Genomic DNA, 10,957 nt, shown 5'->3' with positions numbered 1-10,957 from the left:
TTCCAGGACAGCCAAGGCTACAGAGAGAAACCCTGTCTCAAAAAAACAAAAAACAAACAAACGAAAAAACAAAAACAAAAACAAAATAGGGATGGGAGGTGTTACTGGGAAATATGCAAATAGGCAAAAACTACCTGGGAGTGGGGAATAAGGGGACAAGGTGGGAGAATAAGAACAAAATATAATGAAACTCATTTCTCTGTAATTAAAAAAAGGCTGAAAATGATATAAATGTTCACCATCATCTTTGATCTATAATAAACTTATGTGGCAGTCTTGTCTATATAAACACACAACCACCCCAGAATTACAAAAACAATGGTCAACTGGCTTTCTATGACATGATCTGGAAATTAAACAGTAGTAAACGCTTATATTTTTACTACTTACAAATTTTAATATATTCATGTAACTGCAAAGAAAAAGGAATGTGGAAGAGAGAAATGAGAGAAAGGAAGACATTTTGATAAGTTAAACTGCACATTTACAGAGTTAGCTCTCTGAAGTCAAGGGTTCCAAAAATACTTCATTTTATTTCTCCTCCCCAAAAAATTATTACTTAAAGCTCACAAATAGAAACAGACCAATTAAAAATATCATAATTCTAATAAATAAACTTCAGGGAGATTTAGCTCAATGAATGAACAGTACTTTAATGTGAAAGAGTATTTAGAGGGTTTGGAGTATAGCTCAGTCGACAGAGTACTCACCTAGCATGCACAAAGCCCTGAGTTTGATCCCCATCAATGCATAAACCATGAGTGGTGGTGCACACCTGTGATTGCAGTATTCACCAAAATTAAGAGTATCACAACAGACAATACAGAAAGAATTCTCAGGAAAGTTCCAGGATAATAAACTATATCATAGCCTAGAGATCCCCAGGCCAGTTTAGAACATGAGAATCAAAGAGTGGTATGCTGTGGTCTGAATAAGAATGGACTCCACAGGCTCATATATTTGAATGTTTTGTCATCAGGGAGTGGCACTTACAAGAAAGGTTAGAAGGTGTGGCCTTGAAGGAGTAGGTATGGCTTTGTTGGAGGAAGAGTGTCACTGAAGGTGGACTTTGAGGTTTCAAAAGTCCATGCCAGGCCCAGTGTCATCTCTTTGTCTCTGTCTCTCTGTCTGTCTGTCTGTCTCCCTCCCTCCCTCCCTCCCTCCCTCCCCTACCCCTCTCTTGCTTGCTCTCTTGAGCTCCTGTTCTCTCTCTCTCTCTCTCTCTCTCTCTCTCTCTCTCTCTCTCTCTCCCCCTCCCCCTCCCCCCCCCAATCAGGATATAACTCTCAGCTACTTTTCCAGAACTGCTGCCATGCTTCTGCCAAGATGATAATGGTCTAAGATTCTGAAACTGTAAGCAAGGCCCCACAATTAAATGCTTTCTATGAGTTGTCTTGGTCATGATGTCTCTTTGCAGCAAGAGAACAGTGACTAAGCAGGTGGAAACCTGATATATTTTAAAGCAGTTGAAAGTTCTTTCTTTCAAAGGTTTCAGAATAAATTCATGTTAAGTGCACATAAAATAAAGACAACAAAGAAATCTTAGACTCAAGGAACATAAAAAAAATTCTCAAAGGAAGGAAATGCAACTATAATGCACCACAAGATTTTGATACAAACAGTACCTGCATATTCAGAATGTAAACATTAATACTAACTACTGGTAAGTCTGCATTTTCTGTAGGATTAAGTCATTACAATGCATAAAACTGAGGGGAAGATCTTCTTTTTTTTTTTTTTTTTTTTTTGGTTTTTCGAGACAGGGTTTCTCTGTATAGCTCTGGCTGTCCTGGAACTCGCTTGGTAGACCAGGCTGGCCTCGAACTCAGAAATCCACCTGCCTCTGCCTTCCGAGTGCTGGGATTAAAGGCCTGCGCCACCAGGCCCGGCAAGGGGAAGATCTTCTAAAGGCATCAATAAATAAGCACCAAAAGAAAGCCCCAAAAAGAGGAAATGGGAGGTAGATTTGATCGAAACACATTATTTACACATTATGAACATTAAACATTAAAAAACTCCTAAGGGTTGAAAGTATTTTTTCTAGGGGCTACAGGAGTGAAAACAAATAGAAGTGTTATTTGATTATAAGTATAGTGCTATTTGTAATTTCAATTACTTGCAGGTACTCTGATTTAAAAGATTAAATTTTAAATGTAGAATTAAGACAAGCATGCTGCCAAGCAGTGGTGGTGCAGACCTTTAATCCCAGCACTGAGGAAGCAGAAGCAGGTGGATTTTGAGGCCAGCCTGGTCTGCAGAATGAGTTCCAGGACAGCCAGGACTACACAGAGAAATCCTGTCAAAAAAAAAAAAAAAAANAAAANAAAAAAAAAAAAAGACAAACATGCTATTTTTTCTCCAAGTATTTTAAACTATTTTAAAGACAGAAAGTTGTTGCCTTTCTCAACTTCCTTCCCTTCTATTGCTGTCATCTTGAACCACACCCATTTCCCCTCTTCAGTAAATAAGATTTGTTAATGGTTTCTGAGACTTCCAGACTCTATGTACCATGTCCATTTTCTATGACCTGCACTATTTCCTGTGAATACCATGTGAACCAAACACCATGCTGAAATTTTCTTCATCATGTAATAAATGGACCCTAGCACAATGCTTTGTTCGGCTTGCTTCCTTTCACTGACATCAGAACAATTTATAATGGTTAATATTCACTGTTAACAGAATCTAAAATCACCTAGGAGACAAAGCCACTGCATGAGGCTCCTGTCTATGAGTGTCTAGATTGGGTCAACTGGGGTGGGAAAACACCCTGTGAGCCACACCACTCCATGGGTTGCATGAATAAAAATAAAAAGCAAATAACACCAGCGCCAATCTGTTTCTCTTTCTTTAAAGCAGGCCCAATGTGGCCATCCATCATTTCTCCACAATAATGTATCCTCAAACTATGAAACAAAACAAATCCACCCATAAGTTCATTTTGTCAGGTATCTGTCTCAGCAGCAAGCAACTAATACTACAGGAAAAACGACACAAAGACAGGGGTGGTTCGAGATAAACCTGACTCTGGTCCCCTTCCTAGTGAAGTCTTTCCCAAACTCAGCCTGGAAGACAGACAAAAGTTAATACAATGTGGGTCAAGCACAGCTCACAGTACCATGTACATCCACTGGCTTTGCAGATGTTACAGAGTTAAGAGTGTGGGGATAATGGAATCTTGCTTTAAAGTCCTAGAGAATCACTGAGGCCAAACAATGTGCAGCAAGGCTGAAGACCCACAAGGAGGTTAGGTTCTGACGGTAAACCTAAGTTGTAATGGTCTTGAGACCTACTAATGTGAAAATACCGGGACCACAGGATGTCCATGGAGAAAAGCAGATTGGGTGCAATGGAGCCAGCCCAAGAAAGGTTCTGTATGCTACAAATGGCAGAGCTAAAAGTGCCCCAGAGGCCATGGGAGCTGCCCAACTCTGTTTGCCCTGCTTCAGTGTTTTGTGATTTTTGTGTTTGGTATTGCTTTGGTTCAATTGTTCCTTGCTACATCACCATTCCTCCATTTTGGAACAGGAATGATTACCTTCTATCATTATATACTTAAGAATATAACTTAATTTTTGATGCTATAAGGGGCTCAGTTAAGAGACTCCCGGGTGTCTGGAGAGGCTTTGCACTTAATACTTTTGAACAGTTCCATCTTTTGGAAGACTATAGACACTCTGGAAGTCAGACCGAATGTATTTTACATTATGACATGGCCATGAACCTATGGGACAAGATGTGGGAAGATTATGGCTGTAAATTGGTATTTGGACAGTAAGCTGAGGGGTGGACCTGTGACAGTACTGTCAACTTGGCTCAGAATCACCCAGAAAATAAACCTCTGGGCATGTCTACGAGGAGTTTCTAGACCCAGTTAACTGAGGTAGAGTGACCCTATCTAAATATTAGGGCAGCATCGCTCTACAGGTTGGGATCCTGAACTGAATAAAAGGGAGAAAGGGGTTGCCTGTCAGTCACTGTCTGGGTCTCTGTCTTTCTGTGTTTCCTTCTTTCTATCTTTGTATTTTCTGATACACACTCAATGTGACCACCTTCCTCATACTCCTGAGACCATAACATTTCCTCACCACAAGGGATACCCTCAAACTGTGAACCAAAGAGAGGAGCACAAACCACCAGAAAACAAACAAACAAACAAACAAAAAAACCCTTCCTTTCTTAAGATGCTGTGATATTTTGATACAATGACAAGAAAACTAACAATACTCTCTTCCCTGACTCACTACCTTGATCTGATAGTTAAACTACTCTCAGACATCAACTGACCTATATGCTTATTCTGCCAACTCAGGCTCATTGTTTTCTCCACAGCATCTAAAACATCTTTAACACAGCCTCCCTTACACACAAGCTTCTTTTTACTTTTCTCAGTAGTAATCTTCTCAACCTGTGGAGCTCTGAGAATTCCTCTTGGCTGTTCTATCTTTAAAGTGCTTGTTCTCAAGATGGACATGATCTTGCATACCTGCAATTCTCCAGCACTCAGGAAGCTGAGGCTGATGATCTAAGGGCAAGCCAGGCTACCTAGTGAAATCCTGTCACAAGAAACAAAACCAAAAAACCTGACATGCTTGCTTTCTCCCAGACTTCTATTCCTAGCATCTTCTCCATCATTTTATCCGTTCCACTGCTCAGTCCTTTCAGCGGTGTCGATCTGCAAACACCTAGCACAAAGTGTTTAATGGGTGCATTCTGAAGGAAAATGAGCAAGTTCCAGTTTCTTATCTCATTTTCAAACTTCATCCACGAGTTCTAAAAGTATTATTAGCCACAATATTAGAAAATTACATAGCTTTCCTGAGGGCACAAAATATGTCTAGGAGTTGAGCTGAGCTTGCTATTCTACTCCAAATTTGCTTCCCCACTGTCCAGCAATTAGTAGAACTAATCCAACTACCATCCTCAACTCCTTTTCTCAATCCCTACACCCAATGCATTACCACATCAAAAGATTGATGAGTGCCATTCCCACCACATCTCAACTCAGGTGTTCAATCCCTTTTCAATTCCTACCTTCTAGATTCTTCTATCTCAATTTCTACTTCATTCATCCTAAACCTACAAAATATCCCATATCATAGTCTAAGAACATAAATACAACAAACAGTAAATTAAACTTGCCTCAGGAAGATGGCAAAGATAATCCAGAAATACCTAACACTGAAAAACACCTATATACCCTGTAGTCAGTTTACAAAAAATTTTTTTAGCTTGTGTTCTAGAGATGGGTCTAGTAGCCTTGGAATGTCCTTTGTAGACCAGCCTAACCTGAACTCACAGAGTCCTGCCATCCTGTATCTCATGATTGCTGGGAGTAAGGGTATCCACACCCAGATACAACGACTGTATATCCTTGTGACAATCCTCTACAATTTATTATGAAGTACTCCTTTTTGCAGGTAGTGAATCTGCCTAAGTTAAAGAGCTAGTCAGTGAATGTCAATGGCAGAATGTGAACCACAGCAGACTGGCTCCAGAACAAATGCTTTTAAATAGGGAACATATTCTGATTCATTTTAATTCACATTGACATAGTTCACACTATGAACTATGTCACAGGGCCATTCTGAAGGGTGCCCTTCTTCTCTTTTCCTAGTCCAATATTCCCCTAGGTTTGTAATTTAAATGACACACAACTAAACATGGCATGTACTGTCTGTCACTCCTGTAAGACAACTGACATGTTTGGTTCTTCCCTTTCCAACCAAAGTCAGACAGAACCTTCTCTGAGAAAAGGTCTATACCCATACTGTAGAATTATTCACTCTTAAAGAAGAGCAATCATAGTATGTGCTTCTTTCATGCTCCTGTCTTACCTGGTTAATTTGAATCTCTGGAGCACTGTATTTTTTTTTTAAACTGTTGTTTGTAAAGGGTTTTAGTTTAGTTTTGTTTTTTTTTTTTACATCTTTATACTGCATAGTAACTATGCAATACAAACAATACAATACAAACAATACAAACTTTAAAAGTTCAATCAAATACGCAGAACTGAACTTAAATAAAAATTATATGAGCCAAAATGTAAAACTAGTATGTTTTACAATGCTTCATCCTGAATTGTAAAAAAATATATCACAAGCCAAAAAGATTCCCTTGAAAGTGTGAAATCAGGAGAGATGGCTCAGTAGTTAAGAGCACTGACTGCTCTTCCAAAGGTCCTCAGTTCAAATCCCAGCAACCATATGGTGGCTCACAACCATCTGTAGTGAGATCTGATGCCCTCTTCTAGTGTGTTTGAAGATAGCTACAGTGTACTTATATATAATAAATAAATAAATAAATCTTAAAAAAAAAAAAGGGAAGTGTGAAATCAGAAATCAGCAACTGTCCTTCAATGTTAGAGAAACACTGAATTTTCTGAGTTCTACTTCAGAAGGTAATAAGAAACAGACATGAAAATATGGGGTTTTGGGCTGGTGAGATGGCTCAGTGGGTAAGAGCACCCGACTGCTCTTCCGAAGGTCCGGAGTTCAAATCCCAGGAACCACATGGTGGCTCACAACCATCTGTAACAAGATCTGATGCCCTCTTCTGGAGTGTCTGAAGACAGCTACAGTGTACTTATATATAATAAATAAATCTTTAAAAAAAAGAAAGAAAGAAAGAAAGAAAATATGGGGTTTTGGTGTCCTACTTTCTGAGTCTGCCTACTGCTTCAAAGAAGTGTATGTGTGTCTTAGGGCTGGAAAGATGGAATATCACTGTTCCAGAAGTATTCCCAGCACCCACATCAGACTACCCATGACCACATGTGGCTCCAACGCCAGGAGGATCCAACATCTTCTCCTGGCCTCCACAGATGTACTACCTCATGTGATTCATGTACACACACATATAATTTTAAATATATACTTTTAAAGGAAGTACATCTCTTGCTACTTTTCTTGGCAATTTCCCACTCCAATTAACAGTCAAATTTACATAAGACATACAATGAAAAGAATACACATCATCCTATCAACATATCAGTCACTCCACAAAAATCACACATGTACTAAATTGATGCTTTTTTTTCCCCTATCAAGTTTCCAAATCATGCTTTGAAGGCGTCTACACAAGTAAGGAACTACTGTTTAGAGTATAGTAACAACACTAGAAGGGACTTTCAAAACCTAAAATTAGACCTGGAAGCAGAATTTTTTTAACAAGCACCCTGGAGTGTTTTCAAGCAGCAGGCAATTCTCTGTTCACCAGATCAAAATTTAACAATCTAATTCTGATTCTAACTACCCTGAGTTAGCATCTTTTCCTATGGCTATAGCAAAAATACCTGACAGAATAACCTAAGTAAAGATTTGTTCTAGCTCCTAGTTTCAGAGATGTCAATCCATTATGGCAAGGAGGACATGACGGAGCATAGAATTTCCTATCATGGCAGCCAGCAAGTACAGGGAATGGAATGTGGGAAGGGGTCAGGGTAAGAAGTAGCACAAAGGATTCACTCAAGGCAACCTTCTTCCTCCAGCTAGACCCCTCCTCCTAAGGTTTCAACAACCTTACAGATAATAGCACCACAGCTAACAGCTGGAGCTCTGCCTTATCAGGAGCATGTCACATTCAAATGACAAGGGCTTGACCTCAGGAGACTGCCTGCTCTTCAGATACTAGTTCCAAGTCCTGGGCCACCTGCACTTCTAACCAACCAGCTACAGATCACAGGTTCCCATGAGCACTTCTAAGGTTTGGTAATTCTGTAGAATGGATCACAGAACTCAGAAAAATAACTCATTTACACATATTACCAACTTATTATAAAGGACACAAGTAAGGATCAGCCAGATGGCAGAGATTCATAAGACAAGGTATGCAGGTGGCAATATCTACTAATAATGTAGCTATTAGTTGACATGAAACCCAGGTCTGAACTGTGCAGGTCCATTTACACAAGGATTTTGGTGGAGATTGCAACAAATTGAAAAAGCTCACAGAACTACCACATAGCCTAGAAATATCACAATAGTTTATATGTTAGCTTCTTTCATGGATGCATAAAATATGTGTATCCTGTTTCACTACTGCCTGCAAGTGATAATAGTCTGTTTTATCACTATTATAAAACACACATAAACCTATTATAAAAAGTCAACATTTGTCAAACCCTACACATGCAAACACCAAGCCTGGCTCTATTCTCAAGAGAAGTGTAAATAACAGTGAGGATGCAGTATTAAACCATAACTACACAATTAACTGTAGCATAACTGCACTGCTGTAATACAACACACCAGCCACATTCTGTTGCTGTGGCAGTGAGGTTAAGTTTCCAGAACACAATGACATGATCACCTCCACCAGAGTGAGTGGTACACTACTGACAAGTCATCTAAGTTCTCATGAATTTTTTCACCATATATAAGATATGTAATGAACAAAGGATATGTCAAGCTGAATTTTTCTATTTCTAGAAAGCCTTCTAATAACTTCAGGCTATTTTTTTAGTACTTAATTTTAGAAGGAATCAAACGTTATGGAGATTTTCAGCAAATCAGTATCTTTAACCCCTCAACTATACAAGAGTCTGCTGAATTACACATCAGACAACTGAAAATAAATAAATAAATAAATTTAAGTCCAGCAAGATGGCTCAGAGGGAAGAGCTGCTTGCTGCCAAACCTGATGACCTGAGTTCAATCCCTAGAGTCAGCACAGTGAAAGCAAAGACCCTATTCTTGAAAACTGTCTTTTGATCTCTGCAGTGCCATGGCACACATGTATGTATGTACACACATGTGTACTTAAAAATGAATCTTAAATATATCATAATACTTAGTATGAAATGATAGATAAATCAATCAGGCAAACATAATCATGATATATTAATGTATAAGAAACTATGTCTCATAAAAATAAATTATTAGTCAATTAAAAAGGAAGGGGGACTGAAGAGATGGCTCAGTGATTAAGAGCACCAACTGCTCTTCCAGAGGTCCCGAGTTCAATTCCCAGCAACCACATGGTGGCTCATAACCATCTATAATGGGGTCTGATGCCCTCTTCTGGTGTGTCTGAAGATGGCTACAGTGTATTCATCTACATAAAATAAATAATTCTTTAAAAAATAAAACAAAAAGGGCCAAAGATGGCTCAGCAGGTAAAGATGACTGCCACCAAGCCTAACAATGTGAGTTTGATTCCTGGGACTCTCACAGTGGACAGAGAGCATCAGCTCTGAAGGACTGTCCCGACCTCCAGGCATGAACCCTGGCACGCATGCTGATGTAGGTGGGCGCTCGCACATCTCATATGTGACCCTAGCATGTAATTACCAATGAATGTGCATACAACATACACAGTGTAAAATTAAAGAATCCCATATAACCACAGCCACGGACTCTATCACTAACCTATGTTTTTCACTTCTCCATACCACATGACTCACAAGTAACTGCATCTGGGCCTTGAGCCCAGTCACTACCCAGAGCCTATTCTAATTGCTCTTGTGCTGCCTATCCACTTTTCATCTAAGTAAGACAACGGAAAGGAGAGAGAGCACAAAGCCAACTCCACAATTAACCCTGATGCTGAGTTACTTTCTGAAAGCTCAGCTTACCAGACAGGCCCTGGCAGGCACTAAAGTTAGACATTTAAATAGCTGCCATGGACAAGTGTGTGGTGACTTTATCAGAGTCAAGAGAAAGATATTTTGGATCGCTCAGTAATTAGTTCAAAGCCCAGAGAAATAATCAACCAGCTAGAGATCCTGAGATCTCCAACTTGGGGACTCTGTAATAATGAAGCCTTGGTGAAGGCTGGACTCTGTTCACCCCATGAGACACCTAGAAGCTAGCAGCCTGAAGATGAACCCAGGCAACTGAGTCACATGAGGGTTCCAGAACTGCATCAAGAAGCACCTTTGTTTCTAAGTAAGAACTTTCACATTTCATCAAGCTTGCAAACTGGTCATCTCCCTTTAATCAAAAAGGGGCCCAGTAATTACAATGTCTCTTTCTAGATTTGGCCATATAAAAACATGGAATGATTTAATCATAGCAGTCTATGCTACTAAAAACACTTCCCCCACTTTGTATGGACCTAACTAGAGTGAAACAAGAATATATTCCAAAAAGAAGCCATCAGACATTTACACTTGAATAAGACTGAGAGATCTTACACCTGGTGTAAGAGTAATACTCCATTTTTTTCTGTTTTTGGAGGGTGGTAAGGGGGGGTGCCTTTGGAAAATATGAATGAGCACACAAGGAGTTCGATGTCCCCGGAAATAAAGCCTCCTTCACATTTGACTGTTTACCCTAATCAAGTTCTCCTCAGGGTGTGTTGCGAATCAACTTTTTGAAACATTCTGTTATCAGATTGAAGGGCCCTGTCTCCTTCTACTGACCACTTAAGCAGCTCATCTACCAGACACCAGATGCACTATCCTAGCTCCAGAAACTCAATGGCAAACTGCAGAGGTCTTGTTCAGCATGCATGTAATTTTGGTGTGCAATGTATTTCTCAGAAGCTACTCCCTTGATCTAGTTTGAAGACTTGTTCTTTGTGGAATACAAGCAGAGTCAAAGCTCACCTGTCAACACTTGTCCTTAACCCATCTAAAGGAAATATGAAAGCTAACATGAGGTCTTGTGTGAAAACCACTTGCCCATTATTGAAGGGAGGGAATCCTCTTAACAACATCTTTTAAAAGCATTTTGTAGCCTGGCAAAGTAGCACGCTTTTGAGTCTAGCACTCAAAAGGCAGAGGCAGCTGGTGAGGCTAACCTAGCTTACACGGTGTTACAGACCAGCTGAGGCTACAGGGAGCCTGTTTCAAAACGCAAAAAAAAATAAAAATAAAAAAATAAACAAAACAAAACGAGCAGGCCTTTAATCCCAGCCCTAGGAAGGCAGAGGCAGGCAGATCAAGGCCAGCCTGGTCTACACTGCAAGTTCCAGGTCAGCCAATGGTAGTGAGACTGTTTCGGGGGGGGGGGGG

The 10,957-nt window shown here is 39.8% G+C and overlaps 1 protein-coding gene across 1 annotated transcript in view; it reads right to left on the bottom strand.

Moving 5' to 3' along the window:
* Fam117b (family with sequence similarity 117 member B) overlaps positions 1-10,957 on the bottom strand; it is a 70,224-nt gene that overhangs the window by 57,766 nt on the left and 1,501 nt on the right. The gene's annotated exons all lie outside the window — the stretch shown is intronic.

This window comes from Mus pahari, chromosome 5 (genome assembly GCF_900095145.1).
Source record: "Mus pahari chromosome 5, PAHARI_EIJ_v1.1, whole genome shotgun sequence".
Classification (NCBI taxonomy): Eukaryota; Metazoa; Chordata; class Mammalia; order Rodentia; family Muridae; genus Mus; species Mus pahari.
This window is presented reverse-complemented; position numbering and strand designations above follow the sequence as displayed.